Raw genomic sequence first — 7,795 nt, 5'->3', positions numbered from 1 at the left:
CCTGGCTGCTGACCCAGAAGGATCCATGAGGACAAAATGTCGAGTGCATCTGGTGAGAGCCCGGCCCTCATCAGCATCTCTGGAACCCAAGATGCTGTATCCCTGGAAACACTCCTCAGAGCAATGGTATTTGGGGAGGGGGGCTTTGGGGAAAAGGCCAGACACATCTTGGCCCCTCTTCTTGCCCCAGGCCCAACCTCTGGGGAGGCCATACGGAAACACTTGGCCTTCCCCTTGCTGCCTCCCTCTTCTGCTGCCCTCAGCCCCGAGCCCACGGTGTACTGTACTTTAAGAGGATAAAGCTATAAAGAAAAACAAGGAATAAAATTCAACAATACATAAACCCCAAGTGACAAGAATGGCTATCATCAAAGAGACCGCCTGTCATCTAGGCTAGCTAAACTCTTGTCTCTTTTGCTAGTCCTGGTTTAAACAGCACCTTCTTGAAGAAGCCGCTCGCTGGAAGGAACCCCTCTCTCCCTGCCTGTACTCTGTTGCCTGGTTACTTTAGATTTATTGTCCTCATCTCCGAGACCGATCACACCTCCTCACTAAATTACAACCCTACTGAAAGCAAGGACCATGCCTTCTTTGCAGTAATAAAAGTAAACTAATAAAATTTCTAAAAAAATCTTTTAAAAAGGTGGGGCATGCCTGGGTGGCTCCAGTGGGTTAAGCCTCTGCCTTTGGCTCATGTCATGATCCCAGGGTCCTCGGATCAAGCCCCACATCAGGCTCCTTGCTCAGAGTGGAGTCTGCTTCTCCCTCTCCTTCTGTGTTCTCTCTCTCTCTCTCAAGTAAATAAATAAATAAAATCTTTAAAAAAAAAAAAAGGAAACTAATAGCCATCATTTTGAGGTGTTCATTATGCCCTATATGCTTTACATTTACTGTCTCCTCGAATACTCATGATGCTCTACATTTGTTTCACCCGTTTGGAAACTCGTGTTTGGAAAGGTCACCCACGGGGCCAGGATCCAAACCCAGATCCAAGAGTGGACTCTTTCCAATGCATGACAATGCACCAAACATTTATTGAAACATTTGTTTAGTACTTGTGAATTCATGGGTTCCAACACCACCACCTGTGTGTCAAATGCGAGTGAAGATGAGAACGTATCAATTTTCTATTGCTGCATAACAAACTGCCTCAACTCTTAGCGGCATGAAGCAGCAATCATTTTACCTGCTCCCGATCCTGAGGATCAGAAACTCTGGCAGTGCTCCCTGGGGACCTCTCCCTTCTGCTCCACATAGTATCTTTCCCCCTCCCCTTCCTTGTGGCCTGTCTATATGGATATTCTGGGCTTCTTTACACAACAAGTATGTTTCCCTCCAAGTGAGAGCAAAAGCTTTCTTAAAAAGCTTCTTAAATTTCAGAATGTCAGTTCTGCTGCATTTTACAGGCCAAAGCAAGTCACGGTCCAATCTAGATTCTACCCTAGAGGGCAGAAAAATGGACCCCAGTCCCTGTTGGGAGGAGCAATAAGGTCACATCATGAAGGGATGTGGACCTAGGAGACATCATCCAATGGGGACCTTTTTTTTTTTTTTTTTAAGCAATCTACCAGATACAAATGATGGATTCTGATCAGAGCACAGAGCTCTGGAATTGTCTGCTCTCCTAAAGAAATGGAGAAAATGCCAATCTGATCTGGAAATCGGAGCACATCAGGAAATCAGAGCTGCATCAGACCCAGAATTTCTCACGGATTTTCTCATTCCCAGCTTGGGTTTGCCATGATAATCATCACATGAACTTCACAAAGTTATCCACAAACATTACCACTTGTACAGAATAGAATGGGCTCTAACTTAAGTCTCCTTGCCAACCAGGACTTTGTGGTGGAAGGGACAACACGATGAAGGGACAGCAGCTGCCCCTGCAGGATGCCAGAAACCATCACTGGCACCTCCAGGGCCCCACAGGCCACAAGGCACAAAGCAGGCACCACTGGCCCTGGAAGAAATTCAACTTGCCCCCTGAGCTGCTCTCTCCAGATTTGGAGCACTTAAAGTGGACCTTTCACTATCTGGAAATTTTACCGTGTGGAAAATTCCTTGACAGGGCAGGAACTGGAAGAGAGAGGGGCTATCAGGGGAGATGATTCAAATCCACCAGTTAGGGCCAGGAGAGCCACAGCCCGTCCTTACTCAGCCTGCTGATCAAGAGCAGACGCTTACCCTCAATCCTCTCTTAAATGTTGTGTGACAACCTTTTCGAGTCAGTCGCACAGTGAATTGTATGAGCTGCCGACAGACACGGGTAGTAGGCCACATCTGGGGCAGAGGTCGGGAGAGAATAAAGGGGCTCTTCATAAAGATGTGAGCCGAGGGGCGCCTGGGTGGCTCAGTGGGTTAAGCCGCTGCCTTCGGCTCGGGTCATGATCTCAGAGTCCTGGGATCGAGTCCCGCATCGGGCTCTCTGCTCGGCAGGGAGCCTGCTTCCCTCTCTCTCTCTCTCTGCCTGCCTCTCCATCTACTTGTGATTTCTCTCTGTCAAATAAATAAATAAAATCTTTAAAAAAAAAAAAAAAAAAAAAAAAAGATGTGAGCCGAGCGCAAGGAGACTGACCAGGAGTCGTGCCGTGCCCTGGGGTCCAGAGCAGCCTGGCTCCCTGGAACTAAGCCATAGTCTCCTGGCAGGGAGAGAACCCTGTCATGTCCCCTCCAGCCACCCCCATCTCCGGCCGGTACCAACCATTGACTGAATCCAACCAGAAGCCAAAAGGCATGGAACCCAAAGACGCCATCTTTGAGGTCCCCTTCCCAGAGCCCAAGGCGAAGGAGAGAAGAGAATGGGTCTGGGAGGACAAATGGGAGAGAACACAGCATACAGCCCCTCTGCTCAATAGCCCACCCCAGGCTGTTCCTAAAGATCCCTCCCTGTCCTGCCTAACTTACAGTCTTTAAAATCCAGTTTCACCCGATCCCCCATTTGCAGGGAAGAAGAAGGCTCGTACCCAGAGATGGTCCAGAAGACCACTCCTCTGCAGCTCAGCGCTCTGATCTATAAAGTTATAAGAACATGGGTTTCCTGGAGTTGCTGCAGCTCATGAATGCATTTGGTCCTTATAAAGTATAAAGATGTTTACAGATATGCTCTACCCTATGGGATAGGGGAGGAGGGCCATGGTTACAAAAGCCATGACCCCAGGGAAAGACAGTCTCGGCCAATTCCACTGGACCCGTCACAGCACACACGTCCCTCCTCAACTAAAGGTCAAGGCAAGCTCCCAGGTCCCCCGTGGCCACTTCTGGTCTGACGTGTGCCGCCAGCAAGGAGTCCGGCTGGGCCCATGGCATCAGGGATGACAGCCTGGGAAGGCGTGGGGAAGTCAGTCCCTCGGCAGTGTGACCGATGAGCTGGAGATACATGAACGTCATCTGAGTTTTTGCTTGAGGAACATGCTTCTCTCCAGAGAGGCCCATGGGAGCATTTAAATCCACAAGGTTTATTTAGGGGCATAGGAAGTCAGTTGAGGGTGCCAGAGAGCGCCGTTCCCCAGGGAGTAGCCTCACAGAGGCTGCTGGCCAGGGCGAGTGGAGGGCCGGCCGAGCCAAACGCTGTCTCTCTTCCTCCTCAAAGGACCCTTGCCAGACTCTTGGCAAAAATGGCTCCAGAATTTACGAGGCCAAAAGAGGCTCTTAAATAATTTTTATTTTATTTTTAAAAGAAATTGGAAGAGGGTAGCAGGAATGGTGATATCCTCTTCGGATGGGGTCAGGCAGCATGAGAGCCCGTGGAAGCAGGCACAGAGGCCGTTCCCGTGTGCAGGCCCATTTTACTCGGAAAGGAGGGGCAGACTTCTGCTCTTCTTTTCCTGTGGCCCCGAAGACGATGTCCAGAGCTCTTTCAGCCAGCTTCTCAGGACCTCCCCAACTGGTCCCAGCCAATTTCTACACGTGCATTTCCCCACTCTAGGCCTCGCTCGCAGGCTTACAATCCTGGCCTCATGGGATGGTCAGATGCACAGGCCTCATTCAGAGCCTTCTCACCCGGGCTCCATCCCTCCCTGAGCCATGTGTCTTTGGCCAAGGTGTTCAGCCTCCCTGACTCAGGCTTCGCCACCCAGATAAATAGTGTTTGCCACAAAGTCAATGAGGTTATGTACATAAAGCCCTCAACATATTGCCTGACCACCACCCCGAAAACAAACAAACAAAACTCAGTAAATAGCTGATAGCAAACCAATCTCCTGGTTGTGCCATGTCCTTTGCTTCCAGAACCCTGCCTGCCCAGGCCTCCATCGATATAAGCCCACCCCAAGTTCAACATCTGCAGCTGTTCTAAACACACAAGCCTCTCCCCTGGCCTTGACCTCCACTCCTCCATGAGGACTCCAGGGAACTATTCAGCCTGAAAATGTCACCACCATGATACAAGAAATACTGCTAGGTTCAGCACCTAAAAAGCCAAGTTCAAATCCGAGCCTCTCCGATGATTTGCCACCTGACCTTCCCCAGTCACTCAGCCTCTCTGGACTCCATCCTTCTTCTCTAAAATAGGGAGACCGACCCCTTCCACTTGCCGTGGAAAGCCAGCATGATGATATATATGGATGGACTACGTAATTCTGAATTGCCACAGAGTGTTAAAAAAAAAAATTAACTTGTAGGGCAATACTAATATTAACCACAAAAACTTATTTTTTGTAACCTAGTTCTGCATTTATTGTCTATAATGCTTCTGCTGGAAACCTCGGTGTGCCGATTCAAATATCCAAGCCACGCCAGTTCACCATCACTGACAAGCAGGATTTCCATGGACTCCCAGTTCTTCCCCAGGCCCCTCTCTGAAAAGTGAAGAAATAGTTTATGTTCAATGTATGTTGTTGTTCAATGAAGGTTCTACTTCTCCTCTGAAGATGCTTCACAGTTTACCAACCACTCATACATCCCAGCACCTAAGGACCCTATGGTGCACCTGAAGAGGCAGCCAGAGCTCCTCACATCAGCTGGGGCTACTGCTCTCCTTCCAAACCCCAAGGGCCCAGGGCTTATGATTACATGAAAACCAGGGGGCAACCTCCTCACCTACGAAGGACCAAATGCCCTTATGCCCATGGGAAATGGGATTCTTTGGAATGCCCAGTCACGTGTAAAACAGTTAAGCCAGGGTTCTGTAACTATAAAGAGAAGGATTGCTTCTTTGGTTTTATTTCTTACAAAGAGCAAATCTAGCCTTTGTCCTTTCTCTTGAGCTTACAGCCCTGAAAAACACACTGAGAGCCCCACTTACCAACTCCAGTTGTCTGTCAAGTTCTCTACGTATTCTAAGCCGTGTTTCTTTCATTTTAACCTTCTTGACTGACATTTCTTAGGCAATGTCTAATGCACAAGCTTTGGTAATGCACAAACTTTGCAGTTTCTTCAAGATAGGGGAAGATGTTGAGAGGAAGCAGAATTATCTGTAAGCACAAAGAGATGAGTCAACTTGTTGAATTCTACACAGCATCACAGCTGGGGTTAGAGCCTATGGCCTCTAATAGTCTAGGCTACCTAAACAATGGAAATCCTACTGTGGGAAGAAAATAGTTAAATCTTATTGTCAAGGCTTGGCAACTGGACTGTCAATGAGAAAAATCACTAGACCCAGTTCTGCCCCTAGCTCATTGGGTAACCTTGAGTAAGTCAGTTCCCATCTCTGAGGTTTGTTTGTTTGTTGTTTAAATGAGAGGTTGGATTAGATGAAGAATAGCAAGTGCCCCACACGCTAACTCACCAAAGCCCATGCAGACATTACTAATGGATCACAGCACCCTTTCCCCGTAGGTAGAACACAATCCAGGGCTCGGGCCGTGGTTACCAGGAGGCCAAAGCCAGCACATAAGAAAGTAAAACCTGCTTGCCATCCCTAAGCTAGATAATTTCTAAAGATTTTTATTAATCTTGACATTGTGTGATCTATAAGGGGGGAAAAAAAGACACCAAAGTGGAAATCAGGAAATGTGGGACCAAGGCATCTCGTTGCCATGGGCTTTCAGTGCCGCTGAGGAAGACACACAAAATCTGGCTCTGTTTCCTCATTGAGAGTAAGAATTTTATACTTCTCTTCAAGGTCTTTGCGAAGGTGAAAATGGAGATGACAAACGTGTAAAAGAGTTTCCTGAACTGAAGTCCTCAATAAGAGTAGCACACCGACATTTCTTAAGCACCATGCTAGGTCCTCAGGTTTATTTCCTGCCTCATTTTCCCATCCTCGCCACTGTGAAGCTGTATTTCTGGCATGTGAAACTGAAGGAAATCTGCAAAGTCCTCCAGAACAGGCCTGCTTCTTCCATGCCTTTGTCCCAGCTCAGAGCCTAGGGCATTCAGTAAACATTTATTGATTCTTATATGATTCTCTGCAAGAAATTGTTGGCTGCTGAGAGAGTAATTAAAGACATACTTGGGAAGGTGAAGTGTAACCATGGGACTGACATGACAGTGGTTTCAAATCCTGAGGACACTTCAGGGTATGATCCGTGGACTCTCACCTCATGGTCCCAAGGTGACTGCTACAGTTCTAGACATCACACTCTCACAGTGTGTTTCCAAAGTAAACAATTGAGGGGGTGGCCAAGCCAGTAAGACACAGTTCTTATTGAATACTTATCTCCTTTTATCAGAAAGAGAGAATCTTTTCCTTATAACTCATTGGGTCTCATGATCATCTCTGCGTACAAAGGAGGTTAGGAGTATTAGTACCTGGGAAAAAGGCAAGGAATAAGGGTTGTTAGAAATGGCCATTAGGTAGACAAGCAATGGTATCTCCCACTGGGAGCATTTCAGGTATTCTTCACGTGTTAGTTTCAAAGTGCTACTGTAACAAATTGCTAGGAACTTCGTGGTTAACACCAGGAATTTATTATCTCACAGATCTGGAGGTCCAAAGTCCAAAATGGGTTTTAGGAGACCAAAGTCAAGGTGTCAGCAGGGCTGAATTCCTTTTGGGAGCTCTAGAGGAAAACCCTTTTCCAGCCTCTACAGGCTGCCTTTGGCCCCGTGACTTGTGGCCCCTCCTCCATCTCCAGAGTCAGCAGCCCCGTGTTTTCAAGTCTCCCCCTGCCTCTGGCCTTTGCTCCCAACCTCACCTCTCCCTTTCTGATCTAAACTTCAGCTCCCTCTTCTGGCTTTTAAGGTCGCTTGTGTGAATATAGGGGGTCGGTCCACCCGGATAACCTCCCCATTTCCAGATGGTTAACTTAATCACATTTGCAAATCTCCCTTTGCAATGTAGGGTAACACAGCCTCGGGTTCTGGGGATTGGGACTTAGGACATGATGAGTTCGGGGGGGGAGGTCTTATCTGGTTTGTCATACCTCACTTGATTCCTTGTAAACCGCTTCTTCCTGAACATGGGCTATCTGCTCCTGAAAGAAGGCTGAAAACAAGATGAACTGCAGACTTCAGAAACTTTATACATCTACCCACTTAAACAACAGCGGTCAACCTTCAAGAGAACGACCAAGAGGCTGGCTCAGGCCACTGTCCACCTTGGCAAGCTTTCCACCCAGCCCGGGAGAAGAGATAGACGAAACAAATTTGGAAACCAAAAGAAAAATGCCCTTCCTGGGTGGAAGAAAATATCTTTTAGACTATCCAACAGCACCCCCAAGTGCCAGGAGGCAGGAAGAAACAAGAAGGGCTTCCTTGGGCACATACTTTGACCAAGAATTTTATTTCGCAGCTTGGTTGCTCCTCAAAGCTGCCAGGCACAGATGCCCAGCCCCAGCCTCAGAGATCAGAAGCAAGTGATACGAGGTTGGGCTCAGATGGGAGAAAAGTTGTAAACATCTCCAAGTGAGTGTGT

At 47.8% G+C, this 7,795-nt stretch overlaps 1 long non-coding RNA gene across 1 annotated transcript; it reads right to left on the bottom strand.

The window, feature by feature from the left end:
- Positions 1-4,664: 4,664 nt before the first annotated feature.
- LOC106005662 lies at positions 4,665-7,504 on the bottom strand. Its single transcript, XR_001179181.2, has 3 exons — positions 7,305-7,504; positions 5,243-5,411; positions 4,665-4,796 (listed from the first exon to the last, which is right to left on the bottom strand). It is a non-coding gene; the product is annotated as an uncharacterized LOC106005662 (long non-coding RNA).
- Positions 7,505-7,795: the final 291 nt, after the last annotated feature.

This window comes from Mustela putorius, unplaced genomic scaffold, assembly GCF_011764305.1.
Source record: "Mustela putorius furo isolate JIRA1106 unplaced genomic scaffold, ASM1176430v1.1 tig00003853_pilon_pilon_pilon, whole genome shotgun sequence".
Lineage (NCBI taxonomy): Eukaryota > Metazoa > Chordata > Mammalia > Carnivora > Mustelidae > Mustela > Mustela putorius.
The sequence above is the reverse complement of the archived record's forward strand: the minus strand, read 5'-3'. Positions and strand labels throughout refer to the sequence as shown.